The 19,263-nt window shown below is 50.0% G+C and overlaps 1 protein-coding gene across 6 annotated transcripts in view; it reads left to right on the top strand.

Moving 5' to 3' along the window:
* Positions 1-1,064: 1,064 nt before the first annotated feature.
* The window catches only part of Zbtb7c (zinc finger and BTB domain containing 7C), a 329,246-nt gene continuing 311,047 nt past the window's right edge, over positions 1,065-19,263 (top strand). For 3 of the 6 annotated variants that reach the window (XM_063277570.1, XM_063277571.1, XM_063277572.1), the window contains exon 1: positions 1,066-1,283. The gene's annotated coding sequence lies outside the window, so the exon portion shown is untranslated. Of the gene's footprint in view, positions 1,284-19,263 lie in introns of all 6 variants that reach the window. The other 3 variants (XM_039097091.2, XM_039097092.2, NM_001127375.1) reach the window with 2 other exon arrangements.

Consider the following 19,263-nt stretch of genomic DNA (forward strand, 5'->3'; position numbering starts at 1 on the left):
AGGACCTCTGCCTCAGAGTCTCTTAGTCCTAGACAGCACGTGAGTGCGGTAACTCCCGGTGAGTTCTCCAGTCTAAGAGTCTATTTAGAAAAAGCCTGTCTACACAACAGGTTGGTAGCCGCGGGGGCGGGACCTGGCAGGAGGGGGAGGAGCCAAGACCTCTCAGGACCCGCCCCTTGGTTCTTTCGGAAAGCCGCCTTCTGAGTTACGGTTTTTGCGGGGAAGCAGGGTTCACCGCATTGGGGTTTTCAGCCCGAGAAGGTTTTTGGGGAGCCTCACCCAAGCGTCCTGTAAGACAGGCTTGCTCTCAGGGATTTGAGCGCTCTCCGGTGCTGCAAGCCTACATTCCCTGGTATCTGAGAGGAGTCTCGGGCGCTCGATGAAATTCCTGGAGCAATAGAGAAACTTCTCACTCCTCCCTGCTTTTGGGTGGGAAAGCAGTTGTCGAGTAGTTTAATTTCCCATCCTAATCGGACTCTGTTAAAATCGTGCGCCGAGCGACTAAGACAAGTTCTGCAGCCCGGCTGCCCCGGGCCGGGTGTGCGCCTAAAAACACCCTGCAGTTTCGGGCTAGCGCTCCGGTGTGAGCGCGTCCAGCCGGGCCGCAGAGGGCGTCTGGAGACCGAAGAAACCGCGGCCGCCTGGCCCGTCGCCTCGGCCGGGGCTGTCCCTTTAAATCCTGGAGGAGGCAAAGAGAAAAAAGAAAAGAAAGAATAAAGACGCGGAGCCCCCAGCGCTGGGTGGCTCTATCGGGTCCCCCCCCCCCCCGCGCCACCCCTAGGCAGGGTTCTGGCTCCTGCTCGCCGCCCGCGCGGGGGTCCTAGGCATCCCCGGCAGCGCCGCCCCCTCGCCAGCGACTGTCAAAATAAAAATTAGCCGAGGCAGGAGGCCGGGCCGCAGCAAGTGCATGTGTGACAGGGTGGGGAGGGGGCGGGCGCGAGCGAGCCGGAGAGAGGCGACCGCACACATCCGGGCCCTTTAGCCCCGTGCGGCCCCCGAGCCGCGGGCGCGGGCGCTGGGCGCGGGGCGCGGGGCTGCCAGCCGCGGCGCGGGAGGCGGGGCGTGCAGAGGGCGGAGGCGCGGCCCCGGGAGGGAGGAGCTGCCCGCGCGCCCGTCGCTCGGCTGAACAGCCGCTGGAGGAGCCGGGCCACGAGACTCTGACAGCAGCGCGGCCAGCGCGGCTCGGGAGCGCAGGGACGGACGGACAGCGGCGGCGAAGAAGGACGCGAGCGCTGCGGCCGGAGCCAAGTGCGGGAGGCGCGCGGGGTCGGCGGCGCGCAGAGGTGAGCAGCTCCGCGCGCGGGCTGTCAGGGGTCTGCTTCTGCACCTCGGCTGCCTAGGCGGGTCGGGAGGTCGCGGGGCTCGGAGAAGGTGGCTGTGTGTCCCCCGGAGCCCCGGAGCGACGGCAGGGCCGTTGCTAGGAGGCGGGAGGTCCGCGCGTCCCGGGGCGCCGGCGGGGGCAGGGGCGCGCTCCATCGCTGGGCAGGAGGCGGGGGGTTGCGGTGGCTATTCAGGGGCTCAGTGTGTGCGGCAGCCATGCAACCAAAGGAGGCGGGCGGAGGCAAAGAGGGAGAGGGGGAGGGAGGGGAGAGCCAGCAGAGAGGGAGCCAGCGAGCGGGCGCCGCGCCTCCTGGCTGGCACCGCGGCCTGGAGCGAAGTGGCGCGCGGGGCTCTGAGGGAACTTCTGCGGGCGCGTGCGGCCCCGGGCTCCGCGGCGCCTCCGGGCCCGGGCGGGGCGAGCCTCTCGGCAGCCACAGGTGGTTCCTGCCAAAAGTTTTTGCTGTACTTCTGCCGGGAAGGAAGGCTGGAGAGCATTTTGGGCAGTGACGGTGTTTTATTACTTGGGCACCCGAACCTTGCGCTGTCTTTTCTTGGACATTGAGAAAGGGGCTGTTAAAGGTGGAGGGGATCCCGCACTTCTCAATGAGGCCGGAGGGTTGCCTGGCGGCAGGGACCCAGGGGACGCTCAGAGGAGCATCTCAGCTGCGGGTACATGGGCAAGTTGAGATAAATGCACGCACGCACGTAATTTCTCCGGGCCTAGATAAAGAGAAGCATAGCCCGCCCGGGGACCTCTCATCCCCGCTGGGCGGCTGGAGATCTCTTCCTAGTGACACTCGTGGTGGAGATCTCTTCCTAGCGACAGACGCTGAAGCCGTGTGCGCGTCTTTGCTCGCCTTGTGCGCGTCTCTTGCTGGGTTGACAGCGAAGCCTCTCGGATCCCGATGAGGCTTTGTTATTCGCGGTGTTGGCTTGGTTTCGCCAGGAAGAAGGCCAGGGGCAGCCGCGAAGGAATCGCCAGGCCCCCTTACCTTTCATGTTTGCATAGCTGTGGAGACACGCACTGAATCAAGCCTCACGTCCATGGCTCCGGGTCGAAGCTGCTGAGGTCCGCGGCTTGTGCTATCATTGCAAAGCTAGGGCTGTGATTTTAGGGCTTCTGGGACAGAGAGGAGAACGGAACTGGAGTAAGAAAAACACTTAAAAGAGGATGTGCTATGTCCAGCTTTGAGAAAGTCTGAGGTTCTGTGCGTTGATTGGTTCCTTGTTGGCCGGGTAACTCTCAGGGCAGCCAGGTAGAGCCACCAGGGTAGGTCAGGTTTAGGCTGAAAGAAACCATTATTCCCAGAGAGGGTCTGATACTTGGGTGTTGCAAGTAGGTACAAAACCGCAGAGAGTTAGAAACATTCAGTCCTTCATTCTCCTTGGTCCTCGGCACACTCGGGATTCCCCTCCTGCACCCACAAAGCAGGGAAAGGCTCTCTGCTTTAAAGGAGGCCACAAGATTTGGGGAAAGCACCTCTAGGCATTACGAGAACTCATCCTATAACGAACCATCCGGAGACCAAGGAAGTGAATGACCTAACACGGTGGTCAAGGAGCATGGAAACTAGAAATGACAGCAACAGCCCAGGCTTGGACAGAATCCCCAGGGGACAAGGTCTTGTGGGCTTGTGGACAGAAAAGCTACTCCCAGACCCTGAGCCCGTTATGGGGAGCCAGACCGGGAGCCATTATCTGCTACTTTGTACATTCATGCTTTCCATCAAAGACCTTCAGTTTCCTGTCCCCTGTCCTTGACCCAACAAAATCAGGACAGCCACCGCAAAGTCCAGTGTGACACGATCCCAACTTTTCCTACACCCTCATTGCCCCAAATCTCCCAGATTCCTTGGGCAACATAATGCGGCTTGATTAGCCAAGATGAGTCTCCAGCTTGTCATGCTGAAGCACCCACTTTCTGTAGGATGCCAAAACTGTTTTCCTGGTAATTAAGTTTTACAGATATTTTTGAAAGGGAGCCCAATTTTGGATCAATTACACTTGGACACACATTCAGTGCTGTTGTGGATACCAAATGAGAGAGATGAGCAATTATCTGGGGGTGTTGGAATGAATGTTGTTATGGGTATTTGACATAGCTATTAAGCGTCAATGAATGGGTTCTCAGTAAATGTTTTTTTTTTTTACTCTGTATTTTATTGAGTAAACAAGTGTCTTAATTAAAAAAGAGATTTGAGTTGGCCACTTAGATTTTAGCCACTTTTTCCTTACCAGTGCATGTGGTGTGTGTTGGAGGGCAGGATGATAATGGTTAAGAGGATTTTTTTCCCCCCCTTCGAACCAAAATATTCTAGGGCAAGGGTTAGCCTTCAGTCTGTAACATTGTATATTGCCAGGCAGAGCCTTACTAAGGCAGAGTAAGACTGGGTGTGGTTTGTGTCAATCTGTATTAGTCAGAAATTACCCCAAGAGGGAACACGCTCTTGAGTTCCAGTGCCCTCGAGGACATACCGTATGAGGAATTCAAGGCTGACAGTGCCACAGTGTATAATTTCTCAGCTCTCTCACACAGACAAGGTTCAAGGTCCCCATACCCACATTCGGGACTCCGCAGGAAAACCAAAATGAAAGCAAAAAACAAGACCCGGGACCAAAGTAAGAATAAAATATTTTTGTAACGTCATTCACTTCCATTGCACGGTAACTCATCAGCGTCCCCAATGGCTACATAGATGGGGAAACTGAGGCAGACTGAGGAGAAATGGTCTGCTAGTGCATTAGCCTACTACTATTCAGCTTGGGCTTCCCAGAGGTCACCTGCTGCGAGAGACTCTCCAGCAATGCCTTGGGCCATTGTCCTTCCTAGTACCGAACACAGTTGATTGGAGGCCAGTCACCAGGGCACCTCGTTCTCTACCCCAGCTGATGTTGGCTTATAGCCCTCCCTCCTGAAGAAGGCCATGAGAACTTGGAACCAGCTGGCTAAGGCTGGGCTCGGGGTGTTGAGATCTATGTCTGTGCAGGCCTGAAGGAGTTGGTCTATTTATAAACCCCCATTCCTTTCCAGGAAAGAAGAGACTCAAGGGTCTGGAACCATCTTCGATACTGACTTCTCCCCAGGGTGACCGTGTCCCATTGAAAAAAAAAAAAAAGCCTGCCACACAACCATGTCAGATTGATCCCTGATCTGGGAAAAAGATCCCGAAAGTCTTCTTAGAGCCTGACTGCCTTGGGGAGTTAAGCTCCAAGGACTCCCTAGAGTCAGTATCTTGGTTTCTTGTCCCCCCAACCTGCATAGGCGGGCACCTCAGACTGAACTGCTGAATAGAGCGTAGTTGGCTTTTAAAAAAGACTGGCAGTAACTACTATTCTGCAGGAGATTCTGAAGGTGCCAGATTAGACAGGACCCTCTCTCACTCCAGAGGCATGTCTGTGTGATGTCAGAGGAGGTCTGAGGCTTACACTCCTTCCTCACCTGCCCCACCCCCACCCCCTTGGTGGCCTCTAACCCCAAGTCTTCTTTGCCCTTGATCAATGGTACCGGTCACAATGCTGCTTACAACTTCATTCCTGAGACTCTAGATTTTCTGCTTGGGCTGGTGGTGGGGGTGGGGGGGTGGGGAGGATAGGGGAGGTGGGGGTTAGGTAGGTGGTGGGAGGAAGGGAGGTAGGAAAACAATTCTGCTGTATCTGAATGGATCTGAAAGAGCCATCTTAGGGGCTCATGGCAGACTTCACTTAGACGTGAAGACTTAAGGAAGGATCCCTAGATAGAAAGAAGAGATGGTGTAGGGCCCCAGGGTCAGGCACATACGTTGAGGCTTTCCAGGGCAGGGATTTTGCATAGCTCTTTTCTATATACTCAGTGTCCAGTTCAAGGCTGGCTGTAGAAACAGTTTGCTTAACCAATACCACAGGGCGAGCATGGTGAATAGGGATCAAATCGACAGTGTGGCGTGAAGAAAGGCATGTTGGGAGGGCAAGGAGGTACAGCAGAGTGTGGATGAGAAGAGGGGTGGGTTGTCCAACCAGCATTCTGAGAGCTCCGAGGCCAAGAGACCTGATCATGTACACCATCGGGCATGCTGGAAGCACTTCCACTGAGTCAGTAGCTGGGGATAAACTCCTTTTCTGTCATCAGGCTGGTAGGCAGGCACTGAGGCCCCTGCAAGGAGGCAAGCTGGGCCTCGCATAACCTGTGGCCACTCAGAACATGGTCTCTTGACCTCCCACGCTCCCCGGACTTCATACACCCACTCCTTGTTTCTTGAAAGAGCTTCCCATCCTCGTTCGCTATTCTTTTTGTCCAGATTGCCTTTCCCTGTGCATCTCCCAGCTGGCTTTGCCTTGTCATTTGGGTCACAGCCGAACGATCCTGTCATAGTATATTCTTTACCGTACCCAGTGCTGCCGTGGTGGGACTTTGGTCCTTTTTCTTCACTGCTTGTCTTCCCCACTGGAGTCTTAGCTCCAGGAGGCCAAGCCCCTGTTTAAACGTTTGGCACCGCTTCCTCCACATCAGAGCTGTGCCGGCACACTCAAGTAAGTAGTCGAGGGGAAGTGCCTGTTGGAGCTGTTGGGATGTGTGAAAAAGAGACAGCCAGGGTCTCTTCAGCCCAGAGTCAGAAATAAAGCTTGTTATAGGTGTCCTGTTATACAGCAGGATGGGGACATAGAATTCAAGAAGCACAGACCATTGTTAAGGTTGGCTTGGGTAGAGAAATCTCTTGGTGGCAGGACTGAACTAACTAACTAACTAACTAACTAACTAACTAACTAACTAACTAACTGTCCAATCTCTCTCTCTCTCTCTCTCTCTCTCTCTCTCTCTCTCTCTCTCTCTCTCTCCCTCCCTCCCTCCCTCCCTCCCTCCTCCCTCCCTCCCTCTCTCCCTCCCTCCCTCCCTCCCTCTCTCCCTCCCTCCCTCCCTCCCTCCCTCTCTTCCTCCCTCCCTCCCTCCTTTCCCACCTCTCTCTCCCTCCCTCTCTGGTGAGCAAGAGTTCAAGCATAATGCCACCCTTGGAGAGTCAGGAGTGTTTTTCCACCAGCATCATTCATTGGCAGCATCTTCAGAACAGCTGTAAACAGCTGCCCGCCAGCATGGACACAGGGAGGGCTCCTCTCCAGGGCCAAGGGGTCCCCTCGGCCCCATGGGAGTAGAGCATTTCATTAGTGTTTCACACCCTGTTGGCTTCCAAACCCCCATGGAAACAGTTCTTATGAGAAACGGATTCACGAGGAAACGTAGAGGAGGACTGACATCCCATTTAGTGCTGCATGTGTTCTGATTGTCAGAGCACCCCAGTCATTACGGAAAACCTGGAAATGGTTGCCAGAGTGAGAAATTAAAACTGCTGAAGCCCCCTAAATTCATCGCACTGGGCTCCAGTCTTTTTCTATAGCCAGAAATAAACATATAGAAACAGAAGTGCACACCCAAAACATAGGCATGTGCAGCTTCCCCAGACTTAAAAAATACACCCCAGCTTCCCCTAACCAGGAAGGTTGCTTTCTCCTGAAACCTGACACTCGAATTCTCACTGTCAATTACTGATACTGGAGGAGAAAGAGGTCTCTCACACTTTAAAAAGACCTTGGGAGGCTTTAGCTTCTGTACTTGAAATAAAGAAAATGGTTCTATTTTCCAGCACACTGGAGAGGCACCTCATGCTTTTCTCTGTACCATCATGCTAAGGACAAGGGGTCTGTGGTATTGCACACACAGTCTAGAATGTTTGGAAACATATTTGCCACGGATGCGTAACTTCCTTTCAAGGACTGTACCATACCTTATTTGTCTGCTATAAAAGAGATTTTTCAACTCCCATTAGCTCATCATTCTTTGACCTAAAGCTAAGAGAGGCAGGGAGAATTTAAGAACTATAAACCTGTGTCATTCCATTAGTGTTTTAAGGCACTGCTGGGGACGTCCATTACTCTTTCAGGGGTGGGGACTGCGGCCTCCCCCCTCACTGTTCTGTTCATGGCTTGCAGACATGGCTGGCACACATTTGCTGGATGAATGGAAGAATACAGAATCAGGGGAGATCCTGATGAGGGCCATGGTAGTCAAGGTCTCTTCAGAGTGTGCTTGGCTGGGAGGTTGGAGGAAGAGCAGAGAGGAACCATGCAGGAAGGCTGACTTCTAAAACAGTAACATGACTTACTGCAGTGGGGTTCAGAGAGGTTTGAGTGAACTCTTGTGTCAGAGCCTGGAAGCACTCAACTCTGTGGAGACCAGAAGTGGGAGGATTGGCAGGGCGGAGGGCAGAGCTTCCGGGCAGTGACCTTTTTTTATGGGTGATTGCTAGGGCTCAGATCCCAGTCTCCAGAGAGTTAGTCTTTGGGTTTGTGAGTCCTGCTTGCCCTCTAAGATTGACAGAAAAGGAGACAGGCTGAGAGTTAGGGGCTGCTGAGTTAGGCAGCACTTGGAGGTGACCATCACAGAGTCCATCCATGACTTTGCCACCTTCTTCAGTCGTGACTGCATGTTACATTATTTAACTCTCTATTGTATAAGGGCAGTGCCAGTGCCAGCTGACAGCGTGGGGGAGAGAGTGAGAGAGAGAGAGTGAGAGAGAGAGAGGAAGAGAGAGAGAGAGAGGAAGAGAGAGAGAGACAGACAGACAGAGACAAAGAGAGGGTGAGAGAGAGACATAGGTGAGAGACAGAGAATAGAGAGGGAGAGAGACAGAGACAGACAGAGAGACAAAGAAAGGGAGAGAGACAGAGACAGAGAGACAGAGAATAGAGAGGGAGAGATAGAGACACAGAGAGAGACAGACAGAAACAGAGACAAAGAGAGGGAGAGAGACAGAGACACAGAGACACAGAGAGACAGAGAATAGAGAGAGGGAGAGAGACAGAGACACAGAAAAAGACAGAGAAACAGAAATAGACAGAGACAGACAGAGACACAGAGAGACAGAGACACAGAGAGACAGAGAGACAGACAGATAGAAAGAGAGGAGGAGAGAGACACAGAGAAAGAGAGGGAGAGACAGAGAGAGAAGGAGAAATGGAGAGACAGAGAAAGGCAGAGAGATACTGAGACACACACACACACACACACACACACAGAGAGAGAGAGAGAGAGAGAGAGAGAGAGAGAGAGAGAGAGAGAGAGAGAGAAGAAGATGTCAGAGGGAGAGAGCTACTTCATAGAATAGCCTCACAAGTGTAGGAAGCCATCATTAGTCATTTTGTGACTTTGTTTCTGAGGGAGGCAGGAGGGGAAGATGATACTAAGTATCATGCCTCCAAACACCCAAGACATTGTTGTCTTCTGCTCCTATCCCCCAAGCTGCCACCTACTTCAGGAAGAAAATCTAGTCTATAAGAACATTTGCTTACGCCCCCAACCCTCTGGCAATGGGCAAAGAGACACCTTGTGGCGTTGCTCTTACATTAGTCGGGGCAGAGCAGGTGCCAGTCCTTTGTTCATCCGAGCTTGATGTCTGGCTTGGTGGCCAAGGCAGTTTTATGCCTAGGACTCATAAAAATCAAATCATATCATGTCAAATCAAATCCAGGCAGTGCAACACAGGAGGAAGAAGACAGACAGAGACCTGTTGACTACCATGCCACCCACAAACCTGCCCTCCAGTACATCGCACAGGCAGGCCATAGACACCCGACTGCTACCATGCTACATGGCTCTGATAGAGGACATCTCCAGGTCCCCCAGTCATGTGACCAGGCTGCAGCAGGAGCTACCACAGTGTACAAGTATGTAGTGAGAGAGAAAGGCTTCACGCCTCGTCTGGGGCAGTAGAGCTGACCCTGGTGGCTGGGGTATAGGCGAGCCAGCCCTACAACTCATCTGGAGTGAAGTGGTGGGAGTGTGGGCATGGTGCCCTCCTCTTCCCTGCCTTGCCACCTGCATTAGCCAGGAAAGCTGATCCTGGGGTCAAGAGAGCAGGAGATCTGGCTCTGCCCCCTCACTGGCTGTAGCACTCAGGAGAGTGAGCCCTGCATCTCGCCTGGGCAGCACAGTGGAGCTGGCCCTGGTGGCAAAGGCATGGGTGAGCCAGTCCCCCAGGGGTGTAAGAGCCGGTGGGAGAGCTGGTCCAGCCATTCACAGGTTGCAGAAGTTGGGAAAGCGGGGCCCTGAACCTTGCCTGAGCAGCACAGTGGGGTTGGCTCTGAAGGCATGGGTGCAGGTGAGCCAGCCCTGAGGGAGAGCTGGTGGTGTGGATAAAGAAGAACTGATGGGCTGGCTCAGATCCAGGCCCAGGTCCAGGCTTCCGAATTGGCCCACCCCAAAATCTGTATCAGCTGCAAACGGTTGAGATGCACAAAAGGGCCAGTCCTACTGTTCCGAAGCTGCAGGGTCCGCCAGGCACAGAGCAACAACAGGATAACCAGGAGGAGGTCCAGTGAAGATGCAGTATTGATGGTGTCATGGAAGCCAGAGATCTCGAACCAGACCAATGACTCATTGCAATGAACACAGTTATCATAGGGACACACTGTGACACACTACAGCTTCCATGAAGAGACGGGTTTATGATTTTGTTGTTGTTGTTTCTGTTGTTGTTGTTGGTGGTGGTGGTGATGGAGTGGGTGGTGGTAGTGGTGTGTGTGTGTTATATGTTTTATTTGGACCAGGGGAGGTTGCAAGGACTCAGGGCAGATGTGAACAGATAGAGAGATGAATGGGGCTGGGGTGTATGACGAATCAATAAAAAGTTAAAAATAAAAAGAATGAAGACTGTTGGGTGTAACTGCTTTACACATGGGCAGAGTTGACATTACTCAAAGGGTACTACTACCCCTCCCTGCCTCCCCACCCTGCTTGGAGAAGAAATACACTCACTCAAGCCAGGAGCTTAACCTTCCTATGCCCGTGGGCACCCACTGGTCTTCACAGAGAAGTCCACTTGTCTTTAATTGACAGGCAGGAGCAGGTCAGTTTTGTTGACCTTGGGCCAAATCGAGAAGCAGTGGAGCCTAATGGGAATTTATGACGCACCCTCTATATACATTAAAACTTCCCGGTAGCTACATTTTTTAAAGTAAAAAAAAAAAAAGAAAGAAAAAAAAGAAAAAAAAAGAAAAGAAAAGAAAAGAAAAAGTGGGTGAGCTGAATTCTGATGTATTTTATTTAGCCCATTATAGCCAAAATGTTACCATTTTAACATGGGTCACTAGATCTGTTTCCAGTGCTCAGTAGTGCCCAGACACGTGGCCGACACTCTGGATAGCATAGAAAGACTAGGGCACCGGTGAGGAGGACCAGTCCCTGGGAGACAGGGGCATTAGCTGTGAGGGAACGTTGCCTCAGGAGAGAGGTCATCACAGGCAAGCAGATTACAAGGGAGGCAAAGTGCAGAAAACCTGGCTTTTACTGTGGCTCAGTGGAAGGCAGGTGCTGTGTGTCTGAGCGGGGGTATCCCACCTTCGTGGGCCTCAGTTTCCCCATTTGTCTGTGAGGTCAGATTATATCCCAGAGGCGTTCCTGCTCTAGTGCCCTCTCGTTTCCGAGAGAAAGTCATGGAAAACCAGTTCAGCCACTGCAGATCCACTCTAGGGACCCAGGATCAAATGTCCCCTTCAGAGTGTGTGTGGCAGCGGGCACAGCAAGCTCTCCAAGAACGGATGGCATCTGGTCGCTGAGGTAAGCTGTGACAGAGAGCGCTTGGGATTTGGGTAAGGGCGTTGCCACGTTAAAACTGACATTTTCATTGTGCCATATTTCTGGAGCTTCCTTCAGTCCATGGTCATCCTAGGGGGCTGTGAGCATCGAGCGTTAAAAGATGGGAGTGGCCTGGCAGGAAATATTAGCACACAAGAAAGGGAACATTTTCAGCTCTGTCATTAATGGGCACCGGGCCTGCCCAGAGAGGATGTGGAAGAGGGAGGGATAGGGTAGGCGTGTTCGGAGGGAAGGGTGCAACCAGTGTATTTTTGGCTTCTGAAGTCAGAGCCTCTGCTTTTCCTGTGCTCTGGTGAGGGGGCACTTGGAGTTTTATCTCCTTCCCATGCCCTTCTAGAAGCGGGAGGAAGCCTGCTCTCTCTTTGAAGAGCTAAGTCTTCTCTTTAAACATGTTACCATCAAGTATCTAGCTAGTGATTCCCTGAGGGATCCCCATCTCCCAGACAGAGAAGATGCCCAAGAAAGCTGGTGCACTCATGGACACCGAGGCTCAGAAGGGCTGCATCGCTCCTAACACCCACACCAGCAGGCAGCAGAGGACTAGATACCAGAACCCACATCAGCCTCCTGCCTCCCCTGAAGCGTGGGCTTGTAGGGTTTTTCTCTGCCATGGTTCCCAGGCAATTCCACGGGACTCTGAACCATTTTTAAATAATGATTTCTTTCCTATGTTTCCCTAAACTACATTCTTATTACTTTCTCCACATTGTTTGCTTTGAATTTTTAATTTAATTTTTTTCCCCGAGTAGGCCAACACTTACATGGTTTAACATTCAAAAGGTACAAAAGGGCATTAGAAGAGAAACATCTCTCTTCGGTAGCTAGTCTCCTTACCCTAGGCAGCTTCTTCTCATGCTTTCTTAGGTTTCAAGACATTTAGTGCACACACGAAAACATGGATGTGCAGGTGCACACACATGAACGTATGTTTTAATAATATCAACCAACTATAAAAGGATCGGACCATTGTATTTCGTTTTCCACTTTTTGTTCAATATGTCTTTAAGATATCCTTTTTTTAAAAATTACATTTTATTTATTTATTTTTTTAAATTACATTTTAAAATTTATTCTTTTCTTTCCTCTTTGAGGCAGAGTCTCACTATTTAGCTCTGTCTGGCCTAGAACTCACTCTATAGACCAGGCTGGCCTTCAATTTACAGGTCTGTGTGTGTGTGTGTGTATGTGTATGAGAGAGAGGGGGGGGAGAGAGAGAGACAGAGAGACAGAGAGACAGACAGAGAGAGACAGAGAGAGAGACAGACAGAGACAGAGAGACAGAGAGATAGAGAGATAGAGAGACAGAGAGACAGAGACAGAGACAGAGACAGACAGACAGATATCAGAGGAAAAATTTCAGAAGTCAGTTCTTTCCTTCCACCATGTAGATATCAGGAATCAAACTTAGGCTGTGAGGCTTAGAGACAAGAGCCTTCAACCACTGAACTGTCTCTGCAGTCCATCCTGGAGATGTCTTAAAACCTGACTGATTATTTGACTACTCCTAATACATGGGCATTTTGGTTTCCAGTCTTCTATTAGTACAAATAGACGTTTTTGACTTATCAGCTCTGGAAAGAGTAAGTTTGCTATCACTGTGTACAAGATATTTCAGAGGATAAACTTTCTTAATTCCTTAAGTATCAAGAGTAGGATGAGGGGCTGAGGGAGAGCTTAGTTTTCTAAGGTGCTTGTCGGGTAAGCATAAGGGATCCTGAATTTGGACTTCAGAACTGCATAGTGGCACCTGTGTGTAACTCTGGTTCTGAAGAGAAGACAGGAAGATGAATAGCGCTTGCAGGCTACTTGGTTTACCCAATCAATGAGACCCGGGATTGGTGAGAGACCCCTGTCTCAAAGGATTAGATGGTGAGGGATAGAAGACACTTAAAGTTGGTCTCCTCCCTCCCTCCCTCCCTCCCTCCCTCCCTCCCTCCCTCCCTCCCTCCCTTCATCTCTCTCTCTCTCTCTCTCTCTCTCACACACACACACACACACACACACATACACTAGCATGAACTTTGGGTTGGACTTCCTGGAGAACATAGTCAAACTCGATGTATTAAGCTTGTGCTTTTCGAGGTCCTATTACATGAGAGGAAATGGTGGGGTAGAAGAGAAAACAATGGATTTCAATGGTGGAAGACAGCACCCACACTCTGGTGTTATGTAGTGACAGACTGGAGCAGTCTCGCCCACATGCCAGTAAAGGTTGTCTAATGTGTTATTTGCTACAGCTCTGGTGAAGGAATATATAAGCCCCGGGGTAGGTTTTGGGTTCCATGAATGAGAGGTGGGTGCAGGGCATTAGGAAGGTATCCAGGCCAATTGAGCAAAGAAACTTGTAAATGTCACTCCTGACATCATGGCCTTGGTCCCCTCAGCTGCCTCCCACAGTCCTTCAGAGGGCAGATTCTTAGACTCTGTATCCTGTTGGCCGTTAGAGCCTTTGGAACCCTTCTACACCCCAAGGAATCAGGGCTGCTTCAGAGTCTGAGGAGCGAGAGGGTTACGTGAGCCAATTCTTTCACTCGAGTGGGCAACGACGGTCCAGTAAGGAGGCCAGAGGCAGGTAGTGAGAGACTAACCTCACTTTATGGAAGAAGGCAGGCTTTCCTGTCTGACCTGCAGGCTGGGGCTCACCTCTGTGTTAACAGCTTCCTGCTCCCTCTCAAATGTAGGGTGATCTGCTTCATACTCACGCTGGCCTGAATTTGGGCAGCTTGCTCTCTGAAACAGCCCCAAGCTGTGAGGACAGACCCTAATCAAATGAGCTAAAGCTGCCAGAGAGTCACAGGTTGGTTTTCAGGGAGCTCCTGCTCTTGAATAATCTTCATGGCTTTCTGTGTCCTGGGGGGCGGGGGCGGGGAAGGAAGCTGTGACCCTGGGTAGAACCTAGGTGTATTTGAACTCCTGTGGTATCTTTTGGTCCTGGCTTAGTTCTTCAGGGCATGGGAAAAGATAGGACCCAGCGATCTCTTAGGAAGATGATGCTGCAGACAGGACGTATGCGATGTTTTTACGCTCGTGACTTCACGATGCAGCGTAGCTTGGAAAGGCCACACCTATTTAAAGAAGTGATGTGCGGTGCAGCCGGGTGCTGTGAGACTTGAACCGGGGAAGGGAGCTTGGAGGAGGCAGAGCAATGGCACTATTGAGGAACTTATGGCTGTAAGCTCTTCCCAGTTGTGACATGCGCACCGATTCTCACAGTGACTTTCAACGCCACAATATCCCATTTAGCCAATGAAGAATTAAGACTTGGGATGTTTAGGCTCACTTGCTGGAGGTGGTGTACCTGGCAGGAAGCAATTAGGAGACTGACAGAGCTAATTCCACAGCCCATATTCTATCCGTTACACCGAAATTGAGTGTTCAGGGCAGGAGGACAGCCTTGGGCAACGGTGTAGTAGTGGGACCAACATGTCATGGGCCAACCTCAGCTATGGCGGCACATCCCTGCAGAAGAGGAGGATGTGGAGGCAAGAGGGAATGCGTCCAGTTAGGGGATCAAGTTTGCAGAAGTCATTGCAAAACTCCGTCTTGCCCGACTGGATCCCGCTGTCTGGTTCATTGAATACGATATGTTTCAGGGGTGTCAAGGTTTGAACTTCACTCTTAAATAGTGGGGGCTTGGGAAGAGATAAGCCACTAGCTATCAAGAAATAAGCTATGGGTTTTGGTCCAGCACCACAGTGGGATGGTTTTACAAAATTATCACCACCACCACCACCACCACCACCACCACCACCACCACCACCACCACCACCACCCACCATTACCACCACCCACCCACCCGCCGCCCTCATGTATTGGTTTGTATGTAAAGGCTAGGAGACGTCTTTCAGGAGTCAGTTTTCTCCTTCAGAGAACACTCTTCATGGCCTCCAGAGATTGGTGAGAGGCATTGGGATTGCATGAGTTTTTACTCACCCAGGTACCTCGCTAGCCCTCGGATGCTGTCTCTTTCCTATGGCATTTTGGGGAATTAGTTTTGGAACCACATAAAGCACTGCTGTGAAAATGCAGCTTCAGTACAACGGGAACCAGGCTGTTAGGACACCAGGGAGTTTGTATGTTTCTATGAATCTGCAGAGGGAAAATCCCGTTTCCACCCTGAAATAACATCACTCGCTGACTATGGCTGCCAGAGCTCATGGCAGAAGGTGAGAATTCCTCTCTCATTAGAGCCATGCTGGGTGGTGTGGACCAAGTGGAGTGTGCTGTTGGGGTAGACAGCTGACAGGGACAGAGGAAATGATTTGAGGGATAGTAAATCCTGCATATAGTGATCAGGCTTTGGATGTGGCATAGAGACTCAAGGACCCCGTCCCAAGGTCCCAGTTTGCATAAGCTTCTTCCAGTGGATTTATGTCTGTCTTTGTAATCTCAAGGTTTCTGTGTCCTAGCACGTTGCAAATAAACCACTTAAGAAAACATGCTTGTCTGCTATTTTCCCAATGCTCTGTAACCTTTGGCAGTCTGCCTCAGTGAGAGATTAGTAGGAGAAGACCTGCATCTTACCTAATGAGGTCGTGTTCATCTCAGGTTTTGTGCATATGCATACGAGTGCACATGCATGCGCGAGTGTGTGTGTGTGTGTGCATGTGTGAGTATGTGCTTATTTGTGTATGTATGTGTGTGCCTGTGTGTACGTGTGTGTATGTGTGTGTGCACATGTGTGCGCATGTGTGTGTGTGCGTGCGTGTGTGAGTATGTGCTTGTTTGTGTATGTGTGTGTATGTATGTGCATGTGTGTATGTGTGTGTGCACATGTGTGCGCATGTGTGTGTGCAAGTGTGAGTATGTGCTTGTTTGTGTGTGTGCATGTATGAGTATGTGCTTGTTTGTGTATGTGTGTATGTGTGTGTATGTATGTGCATGTGTGTGTGCATGTGTGAGTATGTGCTTGTTTGTGTATGTATGTGTGTACGTGTGTGTATGTGTGTGTGCGCGTGTGTGTGCATGTGTGAGTGTGTATGTATGTGTGTGTGCACATGTGTGTGTGCATGTGTGAGTATGTGCTTGTTTGTGTATGTATGTGTGTATGTGTGTGTATGTGTGTGTGTATGTGTGTGTGTATGTGTGTGTGTGTGTGTGTGTGTGTGTGTGTGTGTGTGTGTGTTGGGTGTCTTCCTCTATCACTCTCCTCTTTACTTTTCCAAAATAGCACCTCTCCAGAAACTGAAGCATACTACTTGGACTAAACCATCTGGCTGGTCACCTAGCCCTAGAGATGTCTGTCCCCACCCAGCTAATGCAGGGATGAAAGTTATGTGGTGCTGCCCTTTTCTTGTATATGGGTGCTGGAGGTGAGGTCCAAATCGATTTCATGCTTTTGTAGCAATCACTTTACTGACTGAACCACACCCCTCCTTCCACCTCAGGCTTCTTGCCTGGATCTTTGCAAGGTATCTTCAGAGGACGTGGAGAGTGCTTTGAATTTTGGGTTTAGCTGTGATGATGGGCAGGGCTTGCTTTTGCAAAGTGTGTCCTAATTCAGATTTCAGCTCATTTCAAGAACTGAGAAGTCTTGCTCAGAGATGGGGCACAACAGGGGTGGCCCTTGGTTCTCTCCTTGCCAGCTACTGGAGAAAACTGTGTGTCTGCTTTTAAGTACCAGGGTCCTTAGATTTTCTTTAACTGCTTTGAGGAAATAGGGGCAGAGAGGTTGTAAAACCGAGTTATTTGATAAAATAATATTTCTACTTACATGATAGAAAATGAATCGTGCTATGGTTTCTCTCCATAGTTTTGCCAAGCAACTCCATATTCCTTTCGGTTCTCATGCTCCAGATTCAGCCACCTTGCAGAGAGCCACCTATTTGCAGAAGTCATTAAAAGCCATTGTTTAACTAAAGGCTTTTCTTTCCCTTCCTTACAATTCCAGCCCCTGCGTGTGAGAAGAGCTGACTCAGCAACCTTCTATTTTGGGCTTCCTACCTCTTCTCAGAGTCTGGGCTGCAGCTCCCTCACTTCTACTCTCTTCTCAGAAATGGCAATTACCTAGATTTTGGCTCCAGGTCTGAAGTACTCTCACCACAAAAGAACAGGTCTTTGTAGGAGGTCTCTGCCTTGCCCTATCATTGGGCCTGTGGGCTGAATTCTCCTTGCCTGGTGAACAAACGAAGGTTTTCTCCATAATGAATTGCTGCATTCCTTTGGGAAATAGCTGTTTGCCAGGGCGCTTGTGCTCTCTCTCTCTCTCTCTCTCTCTCTCTGAACTATCTCTCAACTCTCTCTCACACACATACACACTCACATGCACACACATTTACACACAAACACTCACATGCACACATATTCTCTGTGTGTGTGTGTAAACAATCTCTCAACTATCTCTCAACTCTCTCACACACATACACGTTTACATGCACACATATTTATACACAAACACATGCACACATTTACACACAAACACTCACATGCACACATTTACACACAAACACTCACATGCACACATTTACACACAAACACTCACATGCACACATTTACACACAAACTCACATGTACACACAAATTTGCACATGAACAATATTTTCTCTCACACACACACATTCACGTGCACACATATTTACACACAAACACTCACACGCACACATATTCTCTCTCTCCCTCTCTGTCCCCTTGAGATTGTAGGTAGAAAGCACGCAGCACAGAGTTTGTCTTGATGCCCAGAACTCAATAAATATTATTGACCATGGCTAATATTATAATTGTTATGCTCAGAAGGAAAATGTCGCCCTGAACTGCTTGTTGTTATGCTCCAGAACCAGGAAGTCCTCTTACTTAGCTTAGTGACCCTTTCTGCTGGTTCCCATAATCCATCCTTCATACACACAGCCCATTAAGAGTCTGTTCATTCTTGGGATGTGTGCAAAATTCCAATTCCTGTCAAGAGAATTTATGTGCGGTTTTAGAAGGGATAATCGACCAGTTAGTATGTGCGTGCTGATTTTATACACATACGCGGGGCCGTTTACAGCACACATTATAACATCCCCAGTCTCTGCCAAGAATGCATATTTCTTAGCCCCCATGCATTTGCATATTATGGGTTCATAATTCCGAATAGCTGTAAAGATCTCTAAGGAAAATGTAGTCACTGTACTCAGGTGCTCTAAATCTCAATAGAGCAGTAGAACCTGGCTAATTTTTTGCCCCTGCTAATGTGCTAGCCTTATAATTTTTACACTCTTGCACACACACACAAATCTTTGACTTTATCCTACTTCTAAGCGGAGATTTAATGGCTGGGAGCTGAGTTATGCTGCCTATTCCCCAGACTTCATTACCTTTCCAAAATATATCACACACATGGCACAATGTACTCTGGCCTCATTATAGATGATTAAAAAGAAAAGATTTGTCAAAATAAATGAACCGACTGATCAGATCTTCCCCTGATGGGGTTCCTGGCTCCCCCTCCCCCACCTCCACCTTGAGTCATCTCCCCAGTCTCTGGCTGAGCTTGGCAGACAGCACTTCCAAAATTGTTCCTGCAAGCTCGCATCACCGGAAAATTCAGCCTTCGCCCCCCCACCTCCTAATCAATCATTGGAGCATCTGCCATTGGCAGTATTTGATCCCATCAAACCAAATAGAGCAGCAGGAAAAAAGAAACTTCTGGAACTATTTACCCTGCTTCACAGGTCCAAAGTCCCTGGATTTTACAAAAAAAAAAAAAAAAAAAAGGGTCAGGTAGAGGTTTTCTTTTTTGGAGTTCAGGGGGCAAAGACTTGAAGCTGTAAGTCTGGTCCCCTCTATTTGAGGTCGGTGAGACTTGGGTAGCAAAGCCATGGTAGCTTTCAAGTGCAAATGGCCTTGGTGCAGATGCTGCCAAAACCACCGTGGAGATGCTGGGCTGGAGTTGGCCAGGGTGGGGGAGCAGGCACCAGTGGCTTCATTGTGTGGCTAGATTTGCTGCAAGGAGCTCTCTGGGGACCAGTTACCGTCTTTGCAGGCATCCGAGAGGTTCCGGGCTACCTGGGGGTGAGGGATATCCCAGCAGTTGAAGAAGCAGCAGCCAGTCTTGATTCAGGAGTCTGAGGTTGCTGAATCCATACCGTTTGGGTTCTGCCCTTTGTAGTTTATTTCAATCAGGAGCATTTGCTTTAGGGGTGTGTGTGCACGCATACATATATGCGATCTTCTTGTAGGTGTCCTAACCGAAACTGTGCTTAGTTTTGATTGAAAACATAGAGAGGTAAGAATCAAATAAAATATTCACATTAACAACAAAGTACATTTTTTTTTTGGCTAAAAAAACTTCTCACCTCTGTAGTGCTGGGAGTCGAGCACCAAACTCATGCTTGCGAGAC

The sequence above is a fragment of the Rattus norvegicus genome, chromosome 18 (assembly GCF_036323735.1).
Source record: "Rattus norvegicus strain BN/NHsdMcwi chromosome 18, GRCr8, whole genome shotgun sequence".
NCBI classification, from domain to species: Eukaryota; Metazoa; Chordata; class Mammalia; order Rodentia; family Muridae; genus Rattus; species Rattus norvegicus.